Source organism: Lithobates pipiens, unplaced genomic scaffold (genome assembly GCF_037356315.1).
Source record: "Lithobates pipiens isolate NorthernLeopardFrog02 unplaced genomic scaffold, aLitPip1_a1.2 Scaffold_19, whole genome shotgun sequence".
NCBI lineage: Eukaryota > Metazoa > Chordata > Amphibia > Anura > Ranidae > Lithobates > Lithobates pipiens.
In genome coordinates, this window is record NW_027507764.1 from 258,012,387 (window position 1) to 258,037,666 (window position 25,280).

A 25,280-nucleotide genomic window follows, 5' to 3' on the forward strand; every position below is an offset into this window, starting at 1 on the left:
TAGGAAGTTGATGCCACTATTTCCTATTTGGGTTTTACAGCTTAATGTGTCATTTGAGTGCTCATCAGATAGTAAATCAGCATCGTGACATTACTGTTTAATTATCTATGTAGCAGCTATATGGAAGGAATACACAGAAAGCTGAAAACCTTGAATAAGAAACAGTGCTGTCATCTAATTGGCTAAGCAATGTGGCAGAGAAATGTGAATAGCAAGAAAAACTGAATAAAATTAAAACATGTTTGGCAAGAAAAAAACACATATACCACAGCTGTTTACATAATTGTTTGCCTGAAGTTCAACTTTAACCTAGTATACAGAATACTGTTTATAATGTAAAGAGTTAATTTAAAATGTAACTCAGTCCCTTTACTTTGGTTTTGGATGCTTGTGCCCCCATGGCAAGATTTTCTTTAACTTCCTGTGTGATTATAAATAGGGCATGAGAGGTTGTATGAGTGGAAAAGGGGAAAAGTGGAAAAGGGTTTGGATATCTGGCAGGTTTCTATTACAAGGAAGGGTTCACACTGGTGACATTCTTCTATTAGATCAGATTTATTCAAGGTCCGTAATGCTGACAGTCCATGACTAAAGCCACACCCTACTGATACGTTTCACCCTAATAGGGATTAATCATGGATTTTCTCTCATGACTGGCACTTCCTTTACCCTAGGCCTTCACTTTAGGTATAGTCACAGGAAGTGAAAATAAATCTTTTCAATAGTGACGTAGACAACAATAAAAAGCTAACAAAAGTTTTAATCTCTCCACATCCTGTCTAAAACAAAAAATATTTTCAAGCAAAAGCAATGTTGTGTGGATGCCAAGAAAATAACAAATCAACTGCAGCTGGTAAATGTGCATAGGATCAAAGGAGCTGCAGTGATGTCACTTCAACACAAAAGACATAAGAGGACAATGGGTGATTTAATCCACCACCATCCACCTAAAAATGAAAATGTTTATATTTGAGTGGATTAAAATTGTGTCACTGAATGTTCTAGAATGATTAAAGATTCTGGCACCATCAGTAGAATGGGCTATTTCAAGCCCCCAGCTAGAATCAACCGGAACATTAAAGCTCCTCTGTCCCCTGTAGACATTGCATTTAAAAGATATCTTCTTTTAGAAGGACCACAGGCTCTCTAGGAGTTGGCCACAATATTAACACAACGGCAATCAATAGAGGGAGTTGTACACAGGAAAGGAGAGCTGGGCCTTAAATTATATTTTTGCAGGTGACCACCCTTACGTTTCCTTCACTGTATGACCGTGCAAAATCTTTCTACACCTTCACATCTTGCCAAATACAGGCTGGCCATAACAGAGCATGCATCATGTGCTAGAGGGCTATGCATTTTCTGCAGTCAATTTGTTAACACGTATGTACTCCCAATTCTGAATCAGGATTTTTACTGGGGTCCAGTCATTCAGCTACATTTTCCGATATGAATTATGAGTAAAAGCAAGATATTACCAGATTGACAACAGATGAGAATGCCAGGCGGCAAATTTTTGGTCTCTCAAAAAAATATATTTTTTCTATGTGAACTTCTAAGCTCTTTTGCCATCTGACACTTTCAGACCACGCTGCCAGTTCATGTGCCAAATTCACAACAAAGCCCACTGCCAGTCACTTGGCCATCCAGCATTTTCTTAACAAAGCAAACACCTGTTAAATTGTTGACCCTTGTTTACTGTGCTAATAAAGAAAAAAAAACCTGTGTCCTTGTGACAGCAGAACATAGTGCCAAGCCATTTGGTCACCTTGCATGTTGTTGTGCTTGCTAACAAAGCAGCTTTTTTAAGAAAAGTTTTACATAATGAACCATTTTACATGTATCTGATTAAATATATCCTTATAGATACACACATTTGCCCTCAGCCTAACTTGTCTAGCACATATTGATACTTCCTCCTTTTAAAGACTCTTGAACAGTTATATGACTGAACCATCTGTTAGTTCCTTATGAGATCTGGAGAATTTTTCATGCTTTGGGAACTTTAGATGTTGGTAAAAAGCACAAAAAGATGTGAAATTATGCTAAAACTGTGGGTGAAATATGGTTAACTGAAGAGCTTAGACTTGTGCACAATGGAAAATTTCGTTTAGTTTCGGTTCGTTGTCATTCGTAAAATACATAATTTCGTTCTCTTATATTCGTTATGTTACGTTAATACGTTTTCGGATGATTCGTTATTATTCATAGAGTGTCTAATTCATTCGTTCTTATTCATTGAAATTCCCTATTTATGTATGTATAGACATTCGTGATAATGATTCGTAGTTTGGAAAGTCGCTTGTTTATTGAATCTTTTAACACACACAATGACAACGTCTCTTCTCCTTGGCTCAAATACAATACAACACCCTTCTAACTCAGTTCTCGGGAGTGCACTTTGCCAGTAATCCATCCTCCAGCAAAAAATTAATTAGCTGATTGGACTATAAGATTTACTTTGAGCTGACCTTTTGTTTCATTAGATCTTTAAAGAATTACTGAATCATGTTGAATTCATTTGAATTCATTCGTTATAGTTCTTTCATATTCGTTGTAATTCGTTATTTTTTATTTGGACATTCGGATGCATTCGAATGTCCGAAAGATGCAAAATTCGGCCGAATTTCGATTAAATTCGAGTAACTAATTGCACAAGCCTAGAAGAGCTTCGGAACTGAATATATATCTCTTATTGGTGATCATTTTATATGTATTCTGTATGCAAACCACTTTGGGATGTATCTTATACTAAATTACTAGTCTTATAATCTTGTGCATTTATTGTAAAAGATGGGAATAATGTCCTTGCTTTACTGTTCTCACATGTTCAAAAAAAACTTTGATTGTGCATAACAAGGGATCTTTTGTTCCTAGAGGGTGTGGTCCTCACTGTCAGGACATTAATGGTGCACCATCTGAAGGAAGGACCAAAAGCTTGGCTGAGCAATGACCCTAGTACAGGAGAGTAAGGTCAAATCAGACAATTGAGCTTTAGGCAAGCATTTTTAACAGTTCTGTTTGCTTTTACCTCCTACATTCCTAAAGGCCTGTACACACGATCGGATTTTCCAATGGGAAAGATTTGATGTCAGGCTGTTGCCAGAAAATTCGACTGTGTGTATGCTCCATCAGACAATTTTTAGACTTTCCACCAACAAATGTTGGCTAGCATGTGTTCAAATTTTCCGTCAACAAATGTGTGTTGTCGGATTTTCCGATCATGTGTACACAAGTCCGTCGGACAAAAGTCCAAAGTACAAACACACATGCTCGGAAGCAAGGAGGAGCCAGAAGCGGTCGGTCTTGTAAACTAGCGTTCGTAATGGAGAATTAACATTTGTGACGTGGCAAATTATGAAATCTCCAAATGCAGTGCACAATTCTACTTCTTCTTTAATGGAATAATAATGAAGTTACTTTGCTGGTGATACTGATGGAGTTATTGCAAACTAATTTTGAAAGGCTTTTATAGTGATATCAAGAGTAATATTTTTATGCTTTTTTTTTATTTGGGCAAGTTACCACAACATATTTATCCCATAGTTTCATACAACTATGTTGGTGTCCCTTGTCAATTTAACATTGTATTTTTTTTAAATGTAACTGCCTACTCCCAAACTGTCATTTGAAGTAAAACACATATTCAAGAATTATTCTCCACAATTTTTTTATTGTGCATTAAAAAAATAAAAAAAATTAAAATAGAAATGCTATCTGCCAATAGAATGTAACCAAAACATGCATTTTATGCATCCAAAAATACTGAAAATATAATAAATCAAATCATTATTCAACCAAAAAAAATAATGTCAAAGCAATAAGTCTAAGGCCAATAATAAATAACACGTTATCTGCTCCAATTCTACAACATGGCTAGTTGACAAACGGCCGTTCAGAAACAAACTGAAAAGCACGAACTGAAAATCGCAAAATGAAAAGTGTGAAATGAAAAGTGCGAATCAACACTCACCAAACTTCTACTAACACGAAATTAGCAGAAGGAGCCCAAAGGGTGGCGCAAAAGAGCTAAAAAAACATGTAGTACATCTTGTATGTCACTACACTCGTAATTGTTGGCCAACAATTGTGCGACCATGTGTATGCAAGACAAGTTTGGGCCAACGCCCTTTGGACAAAATTCCACAGTTTTGTTGGCGGAAAGTCCGAACGCGTGTATGAGGCATTAGGCTTCATATGGGTCAGTGAAGTTGATTTACCAATGGTAAACAAGCTGTCCACTTTTCAAGGGGATTTTTCCCTTTGCACTTACATTTTGTGATAGTCTAGTGAATGTGGTGAAAATTCACTTTGCAAAGAATATTTGACCCTGTCCAAGGAAAATTAAAAAACTGTATTCTTGCTTGCCTATGATCGGGTAATGGAAGTTAGCAGAGCATTTACTAAGCTAGGGGTAAATTCCTTTTCCAAACACAAATTCACTTGAAAAATAAACGGTCTATTTGCCTTTAGTAAACCAACCCTTGTAAATCCTTTAACCGAAGCAGTGTTCCTTGTTATATACTAACCTTTAGAATGAGAGCCTGAAGAATATATAGGAATGCACCCTAGCTGTTCACCTGTGCCTCTTATGTGTCTCCTCACCTGTGTCAAATTTGGATACCTACATCAGGGTGGCTACACTCACCGAACAGCCAGGGCACCTGTTAGACTGTATGATGGAGATCTAGATGAACACTCCCAACAGCAGCATAACAAATAATCAGGTGTGCCTGCTTGGAGATAATTTAACCCCACTTGTTATGAGTGTTTTTCTCGTTCAAAAATTTTATTTTATGTTAAAATAAATTACATGTACAGAATATAAGACAAATTATGTGATACCAGAAATAAAAAGTAGACATATTGAAGTACGGATGATACAAAGCAAAGAAGAATTTCAATATATTCTCGTGGGAATGACAATAAATGGCCTTATATATTTTAGAATTTGAAAACATTCTTATAGCTGAGTTTTAAACATTTTGATCCCAAGAAAATATAAATATGTCTAAAAGAAAATATATGATTTTAAAGTTTTGACCATAACTTCTTAAGTATGTTTATAGTAAGTATTATATAGTAAGGGAAGAACATAAAAGGTATATAGGAGGGGAAGGGGAGGGAATAATTCTCCGGAGGAGGTTTTACATATCATCTAATGTTGTAATTCTATAAAAAATCTTAATCACCATAACAATAAAACTCGGTTGTCAGTATTATCTGACGTATAATATTTAATCCAGGGTTTCCATATGATATCAAACGTTGTCATCTGTTTTTTATCTATAGCGTCCATTTTAGCATGGATGAAAGATTGATTCATTCTACGTTTGGTTTCTGCAATATTCACCACATCTGTTTTCCACGCATTGGCTATAGTCTGCTTTGCGGCTATCAGGAGTGTAAGAACTAATTTGAATTGTTTCTGATTCAGAAAGGTTGGTTTTAAATTAAGGAGAGCTATAATTGGGTCTGGAAAAATTGGACGATCAAAAAATTTTGTAATTATCAGAAAGATCTTTTTCCAAAATGATTGTACAATTGAGCAATGCCACCAGGTATGTATATAGGTACCTTTTTCTGGACAGCCACGAAAGCAGAGGCCAGTGTTGTCTGTTGAGAATTTGGCGATTCTCGCAGGAACCAAATACCAGCGTGTGAGAACTTTATATGATGATTCAGACGCCAATATATTTATAGAGGAAGATTTTGTGAAAGACCATATGTTGGACCAAGACCTAGAATCGATCGTACAATCCAAATCTTTTTCCCACTTGGCCACATATTTAGGTATAACAGTATTAGAATTAGATATCAATTGTGTATACAATGATGTAATACGACCTTTAACATGTGGTTCCTTGAGACAAAATCTTTCAAATTGAGAAATATTATGTAAGTTTACATTTAAATTGAGAAGAGGAGTATAAAAATCTTTGATTTGGAGGTATCTGAATATTTCTGGTTGTGGAAGCTTATATAATTCACATAGATCTGTAAAAGATTTTATTGATGTAGTTGAAGTTAAATTATATAGACAAGTGATACCAGCCTTAGACCAAGCTTTAAAGGTTTTGGGATATTTCCAGGCTGGGTAAAAAGTCGGATTCTTGTGGAAAGATAATAGCGGATTTTGTGGAGATTGCAGACCATGTGAATTTCTATACCTATCCCATATAGATAGAGAGTGCTTAGAAATGGGGTTATTTATAGACTTACGATCCGCAGGTTGTAACCATAATATATTGTTTATAGGAAGAGGATCACAGTCTACAGCTTCAATGAGGACCCATAAAGGAATCTCTGTAGAAGAGTGATATTTTGTTAATTGAGATAATTGAGCTGCCTTATAATATATGTTAAAGTCTGGGAATCCCAAACCACCCAAAGCTTTGGGGAGAACAAGTGTTTTTTTGTGAAGTCTGGGTTTTATTTTCCCCCAAGTAAATTTCGTTACTTTTTGATGAATCAGACTAAGAAAATATGCAGGAATATGAATCGGGAGAGTTCTGAATAAATATAAAAATTTCGGAAGAACAGACATTTTTATGATATTGATTTTCCCAAACCATGATATCGGCATTGATGACCAATTAGATAACGACCTTGTAATATTTTTTAATAGAGCTGGGTAATTAGCTGCAAATAAATCGGAGGAGTTAGAAGTAAACTGCACACCCAGATATGGGAGGCTATGATCTACCCACTTAAAGGGTAGTGAATTTTGTAAAGATTGTTTATCTTTTTCGACAAGTGAAATGTTTAATGCTGAAGATTTTTGAATATTGACCTTAAGGCCCGAAATAAATGAGAATTCTTGTAGTACAACCATAAGATTTGGGGCCGAAACATGTGGAGAAGATAGAAAAAGGAGAATATCGTCTGCGAATAAACAGAGCTTATGATGAAAGCCACCCATTTCAATACCTGTTATAGTGGGTTCCATCCTAATTATTTGTGCTAAAGGTTCAATGAGTAAAGCAAATAATAATGGCGAAAGTGGACATCCTTGACGAGTCCCCCTCAGTATATTAAACTCGTCCGATTTGTACCCTGCATATCTGATATAAGCTTTGGGATCTTGATACAAACTAGAGATCCATCGTAAAAAATGAGGGCCGAATCCCCATTTGGAAAGGGTATAGTTCATATATGACCAAGATACTGTGTCAAAAGCTTTCATAATATCTAAAGAAAGAAAACAAGTGGGAATACGTCTTTTTTTAGCGGCATGTGACAGGAGTGTTGCACGTCTAATATTATCTCCTGCCTGACGTAATGGAATGAAGCGCACTTGATCACGATGTATTAGATTGCCTATAATAGTATTTAATCTGTTAGCTAGAATTTTGGCTAAAATTTTTATGTCCAAATTTAATAACGAAATAGGGCGATAATTAGACCATATTGAATCGTCTGTGTGAGGTTTAGGGAGCATACAGATAATTGCAGTTAGGGTTTCTCTTCTAAAAGAATGACCTTCCAAAAGTGAATTAAAAATGTTTGTCAAGACTGGAGATAGGGTGTCTACAAACGTTTTGTAATACAGCGCAGAAAAACCATCAGGACCTGGCCTTTTATTTAGTTTCAGATTTTTGATAACTTCAGATACCTCTATAATTGACACTGGTTCCTCCATCATTTCCATTTGTGTTTTAGATAATGTCGGTAGAGATATATGAGAGAAAAAAATCATTTGCTCTAGAAGGGTCCAACTCATTATTAGAAGAGTATAAATTTTTTAATTGAGTTTTGAATTTTTGTAATATTTTTAAAGGATTATTTGTGTATACCCCCCTAGAGATTTTCAGACGTATCGGTTGGGTTCTGGCAGGATTTTAATGCCCTGGCTAATAGTGTGTGAGGTTTATTCGCATTGATATAGAAATTGTGTTGTGATCTCTTGATGGTTTTATCCGCTGCTTCGGTAAGGAATAGATCAAATTCCAATTTAGCTTTGTCAAGATTTATTTTAGATAAAGAAGAAGGGTTATTTTGGAATGCTGTGTGACATTTATTGAAATTTGTTTCTAAAGTCTGACAAAGGATTTTCCGCTCTCTGTTGAATATGTTTGCTTGCTGTAGACATATGCCACGGAGAACAGGTTTGTGTGCTTCCCATAATGTAGTCGGAGAGACGTCAGGTGTGGAGTTATATTTTATATAATCTTTGAGCGCAATTTCAATATTATTTTTATGAGCTGGATTTTTGAGTAGGAAATCTCTTAATATCCATGTTGGATCTTTTTTTTTTTGGAATTATAGAAGCAACAGTAATGTAGCCTGCATTATGATTGGACCATGGGATGGGAATCATTTTTGTAGATATTATTTCTGGAATTAGCCCTATGGACATAGATATATGGTCTATCCTAGAGAATGAGAGATGAGGGAACGAGTAATGTGTGTATTGTCTCTTGGTTGGATTAAATTCTCTCCAAGTATCTACTAGGTTATGTTTTGTAATTAGTTTTGATAAGAGTTGTTTGTCTGCTGTATGTGACTGTGGGATTGGTGATTTATCCAAAAATGGGAATATGGTCTGATTAGAATCTCCACATAGAATTGTAGTACCTATTTTGTGGTGTTCTATAGTTTGAAATAAATGAGAAAGAAAAGAAATAGGATTTTTGTTAGGAGCGTAGTATGATGTAATGGTGATAGCGGTATCAAGTAGGTGTCCTTTAAGAATCAAGTAACGACCTTCTGGATCCTTGATTTCCTTCATTAGTGAAAATGGTGTATTACGATGGAAAGCTATAAGCACGCCTCGTTTTTTAGAGGAGGCCGAAGCTGTATATACTTGGGGGTAGTCTTTACTGAAACATTTGGGAGTGGATTGTGACGCAAAATGAGTCTCTTGGAGGCAAACTATATGTGCTTTCTTCGATGAAAATGTGCGGAAGGCTTTAGTGCGTTTGTGTGGAACGTTTAGTCCCTGAGTATTTAATGATATGATGTTTAATGGGGCCATGGAGTTGGGAAAAGTAAATATGTGTTGGTGTTTATGTTAGAACGTGTGTCGTGTAAGAAATTATTTGTCTCCAGAGTATAGGGGTGGAGGGAAAGGAGATAATGACTGAAAAAGAAAATACAATTAATATACAATATTGAAATATATCTTAACATATCTATGTTCTTAATGTGTCCGTTGGGAGGAGAAAATCTCTCCCTCCAAGGGTACATGAGCCACTGTCAACTGCCCGGTGTACACCGAGCTGCTGAGCGTAGCAAGAGAGGGTGCAAGGAACTTCCCTGCAGGACACCAAGAGCCAATCATATAATTTCATTTTTCAAGCAAAAGATAAAAATGTAAGATTAAGGCAACCTCAGAGACAAAGAAGAGAAGAGAGAGAAAATAAAAGTTATAATAAAGTGCCTAAATTATTAGGAACATTTCTTAAATAAGATTATGATAAAAATATTGATTGGAAGTCAGAGAAAAAACTCGGCAGTAGCCATTCTGTTGAAAAGGCAAGATAGTAGCCTCAGTACAAGTGTTTATCAGTCCATAGTGTCAGCCAGATCTGGAGTTGGAGATTGTATGCGACTTCTTTTCTGTGGATTGTAGTCTTCTTCTCTTCTGGAAGCAGAGGAGGGATTATCAACATATGAGGATGATTTTTGGCGAGTGTCCGCAGCATCTCTTGATGTGTTTATCATCCCTAGTTTCTGTAAAGTAGTTTGCAGGTCCTTAGCTGTTCGGCACATATATTTGCAACTTTGGAAAGTAAAACGCACTGAGAAAGGAAAGCCCCATTGGTAGATTATGTCATTTCGCTGTAATATTTGCAGTAGTGGTTTCAGGGTTCTTCTTTTGTTGACTGTAATCTGTGAGAGGTCTGTGAATAATTGATATTTATGACCCTGGAAAATTAGGGATCTTTATTTCTAGCTGTATTTAGCAGTAGTTCCTTAGTGCGGTAAAAATGCAATTTTGCGATAATGTCACGGGGAGGACCATCTATTTTCTTTGGTGCTAGGGCTCTATGAACCCTGTCCATTTCAAGACGCTCTAGTGGGATAGCTGGTTGTAATTCTTGAAAAAGTGCAGTAATAGCACCGTTTAACTCAGTCACAGATTTGGGTATTCCTCTAATGCGTATATTGGAGCGTCTTGCACGATTTTCGAAATCCTCCAGTTGCTGATGTACGCTGACCAAGTATTCTAATTTCTTTTGTAAGATTTGTGGTGATGATATCTGCAGTGGTTTTTAGTGATTTTTGAAGCAGATTTTCTATTTGTTTCAGCGTTACGGGAGGGGATAAGTCTTTTTGTGTGGATCTGTCAGTTCTAAATTCTCCAGAACTGACATATTTTTCTCAGGTATTTGGTTAGAGAGACTATGTGCCTTTAATGAGAGAACATCTTTATGTAAAGCAGCAGAAGGGGCTGTCTGTTTGTTCTCCTCACTGTGTCTCCCCTCAGAGGGGGAGGGTTTCAGTGCCATACTGCTGTGTGTGTGAGGCGGCGCTTTCTTGTTAATTTTCTGCCTCATGAGTCTCCTCTGACCCCCCCGAATGTCACCAATGTAAGGTAGTGATATTTATCTACCGTTTGGTATGATATATGTGCGGAGGGTCAAGTTACCTCCGCCGTTATATGGCTCCGTTGTCCTGCTGAGAATGGAGCTCTAAGCTAGCATTACCTCTCGGCTAGGCTCCGCCTTCTCCCTCTTGTTATGAGTGTTTTATCTCCCTCCATAATGACTGCTGCAGGTTTGTAGTATTTATTCATAAATGACCCTAACACTACCATTCAAGCTGCATAAGAACAGGAATCCACTTTCACATATTTCTAATAACATAATATAACATAATAAAACTGATATTTCCCACACCAAACAAATATATCAACCAATTATCCTCCCTCCTACAAAAAACCCTTTGGCCCTTATTTCCTAGCTGGAGTAAATATTATTCCCCTGAATAATTAACATATATTTATTCACACCCTGCACTTCCTTTGCTGAGGAAGTATATTGGATGAAACAGTTTGTGAGCGTGGCCATGTTGCAATGCCAGACGTAGCCCAAAAACCCAGGATTACCTGACCTGTCCAAAGTCTGTGGTGAATTTATGCTTTTCACAGTGTTATACAGCAAGTATTTTAAATGTGAGTGATTTGTGCACATGTATTTTAACAAAAAAAGCCTGTGTTATGAATACACTAAGAGGATAATTTTATTTAAGGCCCCATTCGTTTGCGGATGAAATACGGACATACATGCATCCCTATGGGATAGCGGGTGTCTGCGGATAAACATCCGCAGACACCCGCTATTGTCCGCCTCCGCTATGGTCCGATTCTGCAGACGGAGGAAAATTCTATTTTTCTATCCGTCTGCAGAACGGATTGGATGAACATGGACAGACGCTCCGTGCTCATCCGATCCCCATAGAGGAGAGTGGAGAGCTGACAAGGCAGTCCCTGCACAGTGTGCGGAGACCGCCCTGTCCGCAGCCGGCTCAGCGGGGACAACGGAGCGATCCCCGCTGAGCGAGCGGATCATCACGGGCGGATCATTACTGATCTGCACCCGTGTGAAAGGGGCCTAATGCATGGTTTATGGGGTGAACTTTTGAACTGGAGACAAAAGGATTAATGGAAAAGCAGGGGCCGATGTTCATAAAGCCCTCTATGACCTTCTTAAGGATAAGAGATCAGAAGGTTCTGGTGAGCGTGCTGTACTACCTGCACTAAATTCCACAGAGGTTGATTTTTTTGGGAAGGGGATTGTACACTCTATCACTACAGATCAGTGTTTTTTTTAAAGAAGGACTGTATATTAGAGTGTATATATGAGCTGTGTGGACTTGTATATAGATTTATCTCTATTGTGGCACAGATAATATAGGGGGGAAGAATAACAAATAATTAGGGATGAGCCCTATGTTCGAGTGGAACGTAAGTTTGATTCGAACATCGGGTGATCGGCGAATCTAGAACATTATGGGGCTTTCGTGGGAAAATTTTAGTGCTTGCGGAACACCCATAATGCACTGCGAGATATATTGTGGCAGGTTGGCTCCCTTGCGAGCCATCGTATCTGTTCATTGGCTCTTTAAGACACCTCGTGATTGCTCGTTACAGAACGAGAACGGGGATGTGTGTGTGTAAACACACACATCCCGGTCCTTTCAGGGGAGTGGAGATAGATCGTGTGTTCATACTAAGTAGGAACACCGATCTTTCTCTTCCCCTAGTCCGTCCCATCCCCCCTACAGTTAGAACACACCTAGGGAACACAGTTAACCCCTTGATCGCCACCTAGTGATAACCCCTTCCCTGCCAGTGCCATTTATACAGTAATCAGTGCATTCTTATAGCCACAATATCGCAGATCTCCACCATCACTAGTAAAAAAATAATAATAATAAAAATGCCATAAATCTATCCCCTATTTTGTAGATGCTATAACTTTTGTGCAAACCAATCATATACGCTTATTGCTATTTTTTATGTTATTTTTTTACCAAAAATATGTGGAAGAATACATATCGGCCTAAACTGAGGAAAACAATTGTTTGTTTGTTTTTCAAAATTTGGGATATTTATTATAGCAAAAAGTAAAAGATAATGGGGGTTATTTACTAAAGGCAAATCCACTTTGCACTACAAGTGCCAACTACAAGTGCAAAGTGCATTTGAAATTTCACTGAAAGTGCACTTGGAAGTGCAGTCGCTGTAAATCTGAGGGGTAGATCTGAAATGAGGGGAAGCTCTGCTGATTTTATCATCCAGTCATGTGTAAGCTAAAATGCTGGTTTTTACTTTCCTTGCATGTCTCCTTCGGATCTACAGCGACTGCACTTCCAAGTGTACTTTCAGGGCAATTTCAAGTGCACTTTGCAGTTTGCACATGTAGTGCAAAGTGGATTTACCTTTAGTAAACAACCCCCATTGTGTTTTTTTTTTCAAAATTGTCACTCTTCTTTTGTTTATAGCGCAAAAAATAAAAACTGCAGAGGTGATCAAATACCACCAAAAGAAGCTTTATTTGTGGCATTTATTTTGTTTGGGTACAGCTTTGAACGACCGCGCAATTTTCAGTTAAAGCGATGCAGTGCTGTATCGCAAAAAATGGCCTGGTCATTGACTAGCCAAATCTTCCGGGGCTGAAGTGGTTAAAATTAGCAATTTTGATTTTTCATATTCGTGTCCCATAGACTTTAATGGAGTTCGCACAAATTCTTTGCCTGTTCTGTGCCGTATGGTCTGCTGCAAACCGAACTGGGGGTTTGGCTCATCCCTACAAATAATATTGTGGAGTAGGCATGCATAGAGTTTTCTCTCTCTCTCATATATATATATATATATATATATATATATATATATATATATATATATATATATATATATATATATATGCATAATAGCTGAGATATTAATTATAGTTTGTTGCAAGGGAAACCAAAGTGATGGGTGTGTATATAAATAATAGGACCTGCTCTGGATAATGTGTAGGGATTTAAATATCAGGATGAGAATTTATTAAGGCAGACTGGGGTAACTGTCGGGGTGACCACTATGTAAGATAAAGGATGATCCTGGCATCCCAGCCATTCCACTAGGGGAATTAGCCAACCCTAGGTGTGAATCCTTTGGGATCCACAGGGATCACTCTGAGTCCACCAGGATGTAAAACTTTATCTCATCTAAAGGGGCCTCTACCTGTGGCAAACTTTGAATCTTGACCCCTAGAGAGGAGATGGTGGACAAATATAGAGCATGGTTAGTCCCATTCATGAATCACTGGGATGAGTGGACTGGTAGGATGCATTTCAGAAAGGGCACTTTTAAGCCCTGGGTGAGGAAACCTTTTGGGCAAGCTGCTGTGAGAAAATTGCATGTTTCAATGAGAGGTAAGCCTCCAGCAGATAAATTATGTAATTCACAAAGAGATCTGAAGATGTATAAATGTTCACTGTGAGTTCTGAAAGTGTGAAACCAATAACATTTTGATCAAATTGAAAAGTCAAAGGGTCTAAAGTAAAATTTGGAAATAATGCAACAATCAAACCTACCTCAAAGAAAAACTTGATATATTAAGGTATCATTAGCATTCATAGAGGAAATACTTTGCACACAGAGTGAGACTGACAGAAAAATAGCAAACCGGCCTTTCTCAACCTTTTTTCTCAAAAGGAACCCTTTAGAAAAAAATTCTTTCAATTGTTTTTTATTGAAGCATAAACCATACAAAATTGTACATACATAGTCAGAAGTTAAGTATGAGACCATGACAAAATTTGGAGTAGTAAAACTGTTGAGCTTGATTAACCACTTGACCACTGGGCACTTAAACACCCTTAATAACCAGACCAATTTTCAGCTTTCGGTGCTCTCGCATTTTGAATGACAATTACTCAGTCATGCAACACTGGACCTATATGAAATTTTTGTCCTTTTTTTCACACAAATAGTGCTTTCTTTTGGTGGTATTTAATCACCGCTGGGTTTTTTATTTTTTGTGCTATAAAGGAAAAAATACCGAAAATTCTGTAAAAAAATGAATTTTTCTTTGTTTCTGTTAGAAAATTTAGCAGATTAGTAATTTTTTCTTCATAAATTTTGGCCAAAATTTATACTACTACATATCTTTGGTAAAAATAAGTACAAATTGGTGGATATTATTTGGTCTTTGTGAAAGTTATAGAGTCCACAAGCTATGGTGCCAATATCTGAAAATTGATCACACCTGAAGTACTGATGGCCTATTTCAATTCTTGAGACCCTAACATGCCAGAAAAGTACAAATACCCCCCAAATGACCCCTTTTTGGAAAGAAGACATTCCAAGGTATTTAGTAAGAGGCATGATGAGTTTTTTGAAGTTGTCATTTTTTCCCACAATTCTTTGCAAAATCAAGATTTTTTTTACTTTTTTTTTTTTCACAAAATTGTCATATTATCAGGTTATTTCTCACACACAGCATATGCATACCACAAATTACACCCCAAAACACATTCTGCTATTACTCCCGAGTATGGCGATACCACATGTGTGAGACTTTTACACAGTGTGGCCACATACAGAGGCCTAACATGCAGGGAGCGCCATCAGGTGTTCTGGAGCACCCAGGACAATTCTGACATTTCTCTCCTACATGTAAAAATCATCATTTATTTGCTAGAAAATTACATAGAATCCCAAAACATTATATATATGTTTTTTTAGCAAACACCCTGGAGAATACAATGGTGGTCTTTGCAACTTTTTATCTTGCACGGTATTTGCGCAGTAATTTTTCGAATGCTTTTTTTTGGAAAAAAAACAGTTTTGTGCTTAAAAAAAAAGAAAACACAGTAAAGTTAGCCCAATTTTTCCATAATGTGAAAGATGAAGTTACGCTGAGTAAATAGATACCTAATATGTCACTCTTCAAAATTGCACACGCTCGTGGAATGGCGCCAAACGTCGCTACTTAAAAATCCCCATAGGCGACGATTTAATTTTTTTTTACTGGTTATATGTTTTGAGTTACAGAGGAGTTCTAGGGCTAGAATTATTGCTCTCGCTCTAACGTTCGCAGCGATACCTCACATGTGTGGTTTGAACACCGTTTTCATATGTGGGCGGGACTTACGTATGCGTTCGCTTCTGCATGCGAGCACATGGGGGCAGGGGCGCTTTTAAAAAAAAAAAAATTTATTGTTCATTTTACTTTATTTATTTTAGTTTGACATTTTTTTCCCCCCAAAAAATGTTTTTGATCACTTTTATTCCTATTACAAGGAATGTAAACATCCCTTGTAATAGGAATATGGCATGACAGGTCCTCTTTACAGTGAGATATGGGGTCAATAAGACCCCGCATCTCACCTCTAAGCTGGGAAGCCTGAAAAAAAATAAAAAGATTCTGACTTTGATCGTATTAGCGATTCGGTAGAAGCACCGGAGGGCGGCGGGAGGGGGAGGGGGGATGTCTATGGCTGGGTATTGCAGGGTATCTCAGAGTATGGCTGGGTATCTCAGAGTATGGCTGGGTATCTCAGAGTATGGCGTTGCAGAGTATTGCGTTGCAGAGCATTGCAGGGTATTGTCGGGTGTTGCAGAGCATTGCAGAGTGTTGCAGGGTATTGGCGGGTGTTGCAGAGCATTGCAGAGTGTTGCAGGGTATTGCAGAGTGTTACAGGGTATTGGCGGGTGTTGCAGAGCATTGCAGAGTGTTGCAGGGCATTGCAGAGTGTTGCAAGGTGTTGCAGGGCATTGCAGAGTGTTGCAGGGCATTGCGGAGTGTTGCAGGGTATTGCAGAGTGTTGCAAGGTGTTGCAGGGCATTGCGGAGTGTTGCAGGGCATTGCAGAGTGTTGCAAGGTGTTGCAGGGCATTGCGGAGTGTTGCAGGGCGTTGCGGAGTGTTGCAGGGCGTTGCGGAGTGTTGAAGGGTGTTGCGGAGTGTTGCAGGGCGTTGCGGAGTGTTGCAGGGCATTGCGGAGTGTTGCAGGGCATTGCAGAGTGTTGCAGGGTAATGCAGGGTATTGCAGAGTAATGGGGGTATTGCAGAGTAATGCAGAGTAATGGGGGTATTGCAGAGTAATGCAGAGTAATGGGGGTATTGCAGAGTAATGCAGAGTAATGGCAGGGTATTGCAGAGTGTTGGCAGGGAATTGAGGGGTTAATTTTCGGTGAGCAGCGATGTGGGCACTGCAGATGCAGCCCACATCGCTGCTGACACCGATCTCTTCCCCCTCCGCTGTACCGATCGGTACAGAGAGGGGGAGGGAGGAACCGGCGTCATAACATGACGCCGGTTTGTTTACAAGTGATCACTCTGTCATTTGACGGAGCGATCACGTGGTAAACGGCCGCGATGAGCGGCCGTTTACCGTGATTCGTGATGCGCCGGGTCCACTGGACCCAGCGGTCACGGATGCTCTCGTGTGCGCGCCCCAGGGGGCGCGCGAGAGCAGAATTCTGGGAGGCCGTTAATTAACCAACCGCCCTGAAGCCGTTAATCGGCAATGGGCGGTTGTTAAGTGGTTAAACTAACAGAGAGGAGCCTTGTAAAAGTATTGCAAGATGCAAGTTAATGCATTTACATTCAACAAAAAGAGAAAAAAATTAAGTAAAACAGAGACGTAGTACCACAATGCAAAAGTTGACCAATGAAGTTCACCTGAGTGAGAGATCATGCCCACCACTAGGGATGAGCCGAACACCCCCCTGTTCGGTTCGCACCAGAACCTGCGAACAGACCTAAACTTTATGTGAACTTTAGAACCCTATTAAAGTCTATGGGACTCGAACGTTCACAATCTAAAGTGCTCATTTTAAAGGGTAATATGCAAGTTACTGTCCTAAAAAGTGTTTGGGGACCTGGGTCCTGCCCCAGGGGACATGGATCAATGCAAAAAAAAGTTTTAAAAACGGACGTTTTTTCAGGAGCAGTGATTTTAATAATGATTAAAGTGAAACAATAAAAGTGTAATATTCCTTTAAAGGGGGTATTTATAGTATGCCTGTGAAGGGGCGCATGTTTCTGGTGCTTAGAACTGTCCCTGCACAAAGTGTCATTTGTGCAGGAAAAAAAGTCTTTTAAAATCACTTGCGGCTAAATTGTCGGCTCCCCGTAATACAGAGAACATTCAATGAGTGTTCTCTGTATTAGCCGACAATTCATTCATTCATTGATAAAAATAAAAAAAAAGCATGGGGGTTCCCCTAAATTCAATTACCAGGCCCTTCAGGTCTGACATGGATATTAAGGGGAACCCTGTGTCAAATTTTAAAAAAAATGTACGTGGAGGTCCCCCTAAATATCCATACCAGACCCTTCAGGTCTGATATGGATATTAAGGGGAACCCCGCATCAAATTAAAAAAAAATTGACGTGGGGGTCCCCCTAAAAATCCATAACAGATCCTTTATCCGAGCACGCAACCAGGCAGGCCGCAGGAAAAGAGGGGGGGACGAGAGAACGGCCCCCCCCCTCCTGAACCGTACCAGGCCACATACCCTCAACATTGGGAGGATGCTTTGGGGGTCTGTGACCCCTCAAAGCACCTTGTCCCCATGTTGATGAGGACAAGGGCCTCATCCTCACAACCCTGGCCGGTGGTTGTGAGGGTCTGCGGGCGGGGGGCTTATCAGAATCTGGAAGCCCCCTTTAGCAAGGGGACCCCCAGATCCCGACCCCCCCTGTTTGAAATGGTAAGGGGGTACAAAAGTACCCCTACCATTTTACAAAGAAAGTGTAAAAATGGTTAAATAAGACAAACACACTTTTGAAAAATTCCTTTATGAAAAAAAAAAAATAAATAAATAAAAAAGATTCCAGCGGTGCTAATCCACTCTTGCTATCCAGCGACGAATCTCCAGGGTCCAGCGATGGATGATCATATCCAGCGACGGGGGATCTCTCAGTCCAGCGCTGTCCATACATCCGTCTTCTGTCTCCACTCCGGAGACACTGCGGAGATCCCAGCGCTGACGTTTCTTATATTAGGAGGGCGGGGCCACCCGTCACCTGACCCCGCCCCTCTGACGCTGGAGAGGGAAGCCAGGGGTTCCCCAGTGACGTGTGGGTGACCCCGCCCCCTCTGATGTAACGCAGGTTTCCGTTACATCAGAGGGGGCGGGGTCACCCATACGTCACTGGGGAACCCCTGGCTCCCTTCACCAGCGTCAGAGGGGGCGGGGTCAGGTGATGGGTGGCCCCGCCCTCCTAATATAAGAAACGTCAGCGCCGGGATCCCCGCAGTGTCTCCACACTGGAGACAGAAGACGGATGTATGGACAGCGCTGGACTGAGAGATCCCCCGTCGCTGGATATGATCATCCATCGCTGGACCCCGGAGATTCGTCGCTGGAATCTTTTTTTTATTTTTTTATTTTTAATAAAGGAATTTTTCAAAAGTGTGTTTGTCTTATTTAACCATTTTTACACTTTCTTTGTGAAATGGTAGGGGTACTTTTGTACCCCCTTACCATTTCAAACAGGGGGGGGGCGGGATCTGGGGGTCCCCTTGTTAAAGGGGGCTTCAAGATTCTGATAAGCCCCCCACCCGCAGACCCTCACAACCACCGGCCAGGGTTGTGAGGATGAGGCCCTTGTCCTCATCAACATGGGGACAAGGTGCTTTGAGGGGTCACAGACCCCCAAAGCATCCTCCCAATGTTGAGGGTATGTGGCCTGGTACGGTTCAGGAGGGAGGGGGGGGCCGCTCTCTCGTCCCCCTCTCTTTTCCTGTGGCCTGCCAGGTTGCGTGCTCGGATAAAGGGTCTGGTATGGATTTTTAGGGGGACCCTCACGTCAATTTTTTTTAAATTTGATGCGGGGTTCCCCTTAATATCCATATCAGACCTGAAGGGTCTGGTATGGATATTTAGGGGGACCCCCACGTCAATTTTTTTTTAAATTTGACACAGGGTTCCCCTTAATATCCATGTCAGACCTGAAGGGCCTGGTAATTGAATTCAGGGGAACCCCCACGCTTTTTTTTTTTTTTTTTTTTTTTAATCAATGAATGAATGAATTGTCGGCTAATACAAAGAACACTCATTGAGTGTTCTCTGTATTACGGGGAGCCGACAATTTAGCCACAAGTGATTTTAAAAAACTTTTTTTCCTGCACAAATGACACTTTGTGCAGGGACAGTTCTAAGCAGCAGAAACATGCGCCCCTTCACAGGCATATTATAGATACCCCCCCAGCTACGAAATTTAAAGGAATATTACACTTTTATTGTTTCACTTTAATCATTATTAAAATCACTGCTCCTGAAAAAACTGCAGTTTTTAAAACTTTTTTTGCATTGATCCATGTCCCCTGGGGCAGGACCCGGGTCCCCAAACACTTTTTAGGACAGTAACCTGCATATTACCCTTTTAAAATTAGCACTTTGGATTTCTCCCATAGACTTGTATAGGGTGTTCCGGCTTTTCGAATTTGCTGCGAACAGCCCAAATTGTTCACTGTTCGCTGAACAGGCGAACAGGCAATGTTCGAGTCGAACATGAGTTTGACTCGAACTCGAAGCTCATCCCTACCCACCACCACTTAGTTATTAATTGGGTATAGAAAAATTCATGAAGCCCATCAGCAATTAAACATGTTTACAGCACTGAAAGAGAATGCAAAGAATTTGTCATACAAATATTGCGTCTTAACCCTATATGTTACCTCACCTTTAAATAATTCTCATGTGTCAGGGAACCCGTGCTAAAACCAATTATTGTGATCAGTGGGGAAATGCCCCCCCCCCCACACCCAAACAGCAGTGGTCAGATTTCCTTCATAAACAGTTAAATATATAATTGGTGTGATATTGCTGGCTCTGCCAAGGTGCCTTAGCCCTGGGACTATGCAGGCACCATTAAATAAGAGGTCATTAGCCACAGCTCAACAAACTCCTAGCTACCTCTGAAGGAAGCCTAGGGTTCCATGGAGTTCTGGTTGACAATGGTTGATATAGATCATGAGACTCACTAAACAAAAAGGTGAGAGAGGACCCTCTGATTCTGACTGGATACAGTTAGATGATTGAAATAGAGCAGCTCCAAGCATGCCACTGGGTATGCTAATGAGTGATGTAGGAAATGAGTATGAGAATCCCTAACAGCAGTAACATAGGGCATGTGTAAGTTATATGTAAAAGTAAAGAAAATGAGAATATATGTCTAGAGTTCAATTAAAGTCTTAAATCCTCTAACTGTAAAATATCTCTTGTGCAAAGAGTAAAACTGTGGAATGCATGGTGCGTTTTCTGGGTTGTCTGAGTTGAATGTGATGATGTTAATGATGTTGTATCAGTTGAATATTTGATAAAACTAGCAGATTATCAGCTTAAAGTGGTCAAAAAAAATTGCGATCAGGTTAATTTAAATGGCCATCATTTATTATTGCCACGCCAGTCGTAAAAATATTGTATGATTTGAAAGTGGAAGAGAATAGTTTTCCTTCTGTAATGGTGGTGCTTGAAATTACAAAAAATAATGGAATTCCCTTAAGCCAATGATTTAGATAACTAATTAGATTGTAAAATCTGTGCAACTTATATTGCACTTTTATATGTGGAGATGTTGAGAACTTCATAAGATAAAAGATTCAACCTGGAAAATAAATTTCCCAGACATTGTGCACTATAATATTTGAAATATTATGGAAATTAAACTTTTCTCATTATGTACTCCTTCATTTTCACATAATAATTTAGTAACTGTAGAATTTCTTGCAGCTATGACCAAGACTCAAATGTATTATTTGACTGTCTTATAGTTCCATTAAAGCTGACAGCCCAGAGATCTCCTTTTAACACAAGTCCCCTTATGATCTTTTAGTGAGTGTGTATTGTAATAGAAAATAGTATTGACAACCATAATTTAGGAAAGCAAAATGTATGCTCATAGAATATACGTATTGTATAAATTGTCAAAAATATTAATTTAACATGTTATTGTCTTTCTAGAAGAGACCATCCAAAGGATAGTTCAAATTTAATCAATGTGGTGGTGATTTTTGCAATTCCTGTGGACAAATGTTATAAATGTAATATAATTTTTTTAAATTTTGTCAATTCAACCATGGTAAACAAATAATAATAATTTAATAGACATCCTTAAAAGAAATGGCATACATAGTTATATAGTTACATATAGTCAGGATGAAAAAAGACACAAGTCCATCTAGTTTAACCATAAAAAAAAAATCATACAGTCCTATATACCCAATCCTATACCCACAGTTGATCCAGAGGAAGGCGGAAAAAACCCCCAGAAAAGCAGGATCCAATTTGCTACAGCAGGGGAAAAAAATTCTTCCTGATCCCAGAGAGGCAATCGGATTTTCCATGGATCAACGATACCTATAAATGTTAGTACCCAGTTACATTATGTACATTTAGGAATGAATCCAGGCCTTTCTTAAAGCAATCTACTGAGCTGGCCAGAACCACCTCTAGAGGGAGTCTTTTCCACATTTTCACAGATCTTACTGTGAAGAAAACTTTCCGTATTTGGTGATGAAATCTCTTTTCCTGTAGACATAAAGAGTCTCCCCTTGTCCTCAGTGTTTATCTTACATTAACAAAGAATCCTGCAGGAGTAGAAAAAAAGGCTGCAGACCTGAATAATTGGAAAAGGCAAGCAAATGAATGTGTACTCACAGTATATCTTTGGCATATAAAAGTGGTCAGCCTTCGCGCCACTAAGTGGTAATAAGTGACTAAAGTGGAACAAAATCCAAAATCAGATATAATGAAACACAGATGCTGTGAAAAAGAGCCTGAGTGATATAAAGTGCAAATGCTAACTAAAAAATGCAGCAGGACAAAATAGTGAGCACAAACTATCAAATAATGAATATAAAGGGGTGGGTCCTGCGCAAATCGTGCCACTCAAATAAAATACACAAATTCAAAATAATATAAATATGTGCATACATACAATGCCGTGAAAAAAAATATAGTCCAAAAAACAGCACGCATAAAAATATATAAAAAATATATAAAAAAATGGAAAAAAGGTTTAATGATAGAACAATAATAAAATGTCCGCTACTCAAGGCTCCCAGAACTCTCACCTTTAAACGAAGTGAATAAGCAAATCAAACAAACTCCAGGATTCTCTTATTTCATTCATAAATAATAAATAATAGCCATCAGGAAATCCAAAGGAGGGATGCAATGATACAATTCCGCCACTAGAGGGCCAGTCCCAGCTTCCAGAACAGGTGAAATGGATCTTCACTTCTATTTCACAGTGTATGGCTCAAAATAAGAGAGAGGAGGGGGAGAGAGAGAAACAGGAGACTTCCATAGTGTAGTAGTTTAAAAAACGGCAGGTAGATTTATTAAAAAGCAGTAAAGACTCTCACATTTTAATTGCAAAAACAAGCACAATCAGGAAGAGGGTATAATGACAACTTCCTCCCGCCTTACTCTACTTCCGGTTCGTCCTCTGGCCAATCCCTACGCGTTACGTCATGTGACTTCTTCATGGGGATGCTGATAGGACCTTGCTGGCCTCCATAAGTATAATGAGAACAGGAACCGGAAATGCCAGTTCGGCCATTTTGGAAAAGGGCAAGGATAGAGGTAAACAAGCAAAAACAGGAAGTGCTGTCTCCGCCATCTTGCTACTCCAACATTGCTAGACGGAAGTGTAGAAAACCACCATCTTGGAGTAGAAGAAAAACACAGAATCGCCAATATAGACAAAAACAGCGCTAATAAAATATTCAAAAAAATATAAATTACTTTAATGATAAAATTAACATACATATTATATCCCAAATGCATCTAAAAAGCAAAACGCTAAATCTGAGATTAAGAAAAGCATGACATCATTTTGACTGAATGATCAAGCTTGCTAAAGAGGGATAATAGGGAGATAGGATAAAAATATAAATATAGATTGCAAAATGGCAAACCCGCTGCAAAAACTGGGACTACTATATAAAAAATCAGTATATCAATGTATAATAATAATCATACTAATACAAGAATTTTTTTTTTTTTTTTGTTTAAAAATTAAAATTAAATTATTAATAATTAATAATTTAATAAATATGAATACGTGAGATAAATAGAGTCACATACCGGAAATAGAGTAGGACTTTACAAAAATTATTATATAATAATCTATCCACAATTTCATCAATAAATAATCACAGAAAAAAAAAAAAAAAAAAACATAAAAATTAAAAAGATAAAAAGATTAATAATTAATACCATTAATATTAAAAATTACTTAAAAAACAATTCAGATCAAAATCTACATTAAGACCATCAGGATAAAAAGACCTCATAGTAAAAATCCATCTAGATTCCTTTTGACTAATAGTTCGGATTTTGTGGCTACCCCTCCAGGTGGGGTTATATCTTTCGATGCCCCAAAACTGCAAGTGGGAGGGGTCTCGATTATGTACCTGATCAAAATGTTTAGACACACTATGATTGGGAAACCCCTTAAGGATGTTCTGTATATGCTCTTTTAGCCTAACTTTCAACGCTCTTTTTGTTCTCCCAATGTATTGCAACTTGCAACTACATTGGAGGCAATATACTACACCCTCCGTATGGCATCCTATAAAGTCACGTATATCGTGTGTTTGTCCAGTGATAGTACTAACAAAATTAATTTTTTTATTTTGAAATTTTTTGGCATGTCTACATGCAAAGCAGTTTTTACATGGATAAAAACCTTTCCCTGTAAAAAAAGAAAAATCCCTTTTGGGGGGTGGTTCGACAACAGATTTGGCAATAATATCTCTCAGGGTGGGAGCCCTTTTATAAATAACATTCGGTCTTTCTGGTAGGATTTTGCCCAAGTCCCTATCATTTTTAAGGACATGCCAATGCCGACTTAATACTCTGGAAACCTCTTTGTACTGTACGTTATAATCAAGAATAATAGAAGGAACCTCATATTTGTATTTGAGTCTCTTGTTAACGTTATCTTGGAGCATAGTACATCTATCCATGCATTTAACATGTTCAATTTCCCTTTTTAGTTGTAAATCTTCATAGCCCTTTTCTTTGAATCTGGTGGCAATTAAGTTAGCCTGTTCTAAAAAGTCATCGGTTTTAGTACAATTCCTTCTTATTCGGACCAACTGTCCTTTAGGTATGTTGTACAACCATGGCTTAAAATGACAGCTGTTAATGGAGATATAGCTATTCGCATCGACACTTTTAAAATGCGTTTTTGTAATTACTGTGTTCTTATCCAGGGAGATGTTTAAATCTAAAAAATTAATACTTTTTTCATCTATTATCCATTCCAAATGGATATTTTTATCATTATTATTCAATTTGGTAAGGAATTTTTCCAATGCTTCACGGCTACCGTTACAGACAATAACAATATCGTCAATAAATCTTTTATAGAGCGTCAACTCTGCTGGGATGTCTTGATATACAGCCTTCTCTTCCCAGTGGGCCATAAAGGCATTGGCCACACTGGGCGCAAATTTAGCGCCCATGGCTATCCCAACTGCTTGTCTGTAATAGGTTTGGTTATGCCAAAAAAAGTTGTGTTTCAAGCAAAACTCAAGACATTTAATCAGGAATTTCCTATGTTGACACCTCAGTGTGGTAAAGGATCTTAGAAGCCATTTAATAGCAGAACATGCTTCATGGTGTGCCACAATCGTGTATAAAGATGATACATCCGCAGTGGCAAGAAGTGTTCTTCCTTCCACCACTGTCACTGTTTCCAATAGCTGTAGAGTATGCTTCGTATCTTTTAAATAAGCACTGGTTTTTTGTACTGCCGGTTGGATGAAGAAATCTAGGTATTCTCCCAGTCTCGATGTAAGTGATTCAATGCTG